Source organism: Etheostoma spectabile, chromosome 15, assembly GCF_008692095.1.
Source record: "Etheostoma spectabile isolate EspeVRDwgs_2016 chromosome 15, UIUC_Espe_1.0, whole genome shotgun sequence".
Classification (NCBI taxonomy): Eukaryota; Metazoa; Chordata; class Actinopteri; order Perciformes; family Percidae; genus Etheostoma; species Etheostoma spectabile.
This window is the reverse complement of record NC_045747.1, coordinates 29,099,675-29,100,357: the sequence shown is the minus strand read 5'-3', so window position 1 is coordinate 29,100,357 and position 683 is coordinate 29,099,675. Positions and strand designations below refer to the sequence as shown.

General features: G+C 39.1%; 1 protein-coding gene across 3 annotated transcripts in view; it reads right to left on the bottom strand.

Annotated features, from left to right (window-relative positions):
* hoxb3a (homeobox B3a) overlaps window positions 1-683 on the bottom strand; it is an 88,795-nt gene that overhangs the window by 53,342 nt on the left and 34,770 nt on the right. The window lies entirely within an intron of this gene.

The following is a 683-nucleotide window of genomic DNA, read 5'->3' as shown; positions in this document are numbered from 1 at the left end:
ATCTATCTATCTATCTATCTATCTATCTGATTATGTTCTTTGGTATTTTGGTAATTATTTATCCTGTAGGCCTTATTTTAAGCTAGACCAGAGGAGGTACAGCAAAACTTAAATGATTACCAAAATGTCAATAGTGGCCATTCTAGTCACACAGCCCCAGGTGGCTTAGTAACTCACTAACTAACCAGCATGATGGTGAAGGTGGTGAAGGATAGTGAAGGACATGGGGCGTGCAAAGAGGAAACACGAGTTCAAAGACCCACTGTGTGACATGCACAGCCTATAATCAACAAAAATATAAATGGTTGAAGAATCAGAATAGGAATAAGCTGTGGCCAGTTATGTTTTCACTTAGAAGGCATTAGCGTTGGTGTTTGGTGAATAAAATAAACAAAAAAACAAGTACAAACAAAAATATACAGTATAATTGAGAAATATTCCAATCGCAAAATGTGTAAAAGACAGTGTAACCTAAGACATATTTTAAATATAACTGTTTTAGAATAATAACCACAATCGAGTCATTATAAACTAGTGTATTGTAACAGGAGGAAGAGGAGGAAGAGGAGAAAGAGGAGGAGGGGGTGCTGCGACAGCTCCTGCAACACGTGGTCTTCCCCTTCCTCCCTGCATGGGCAAAACACCTGCCACACACACTTACACACACACACACACACACCACA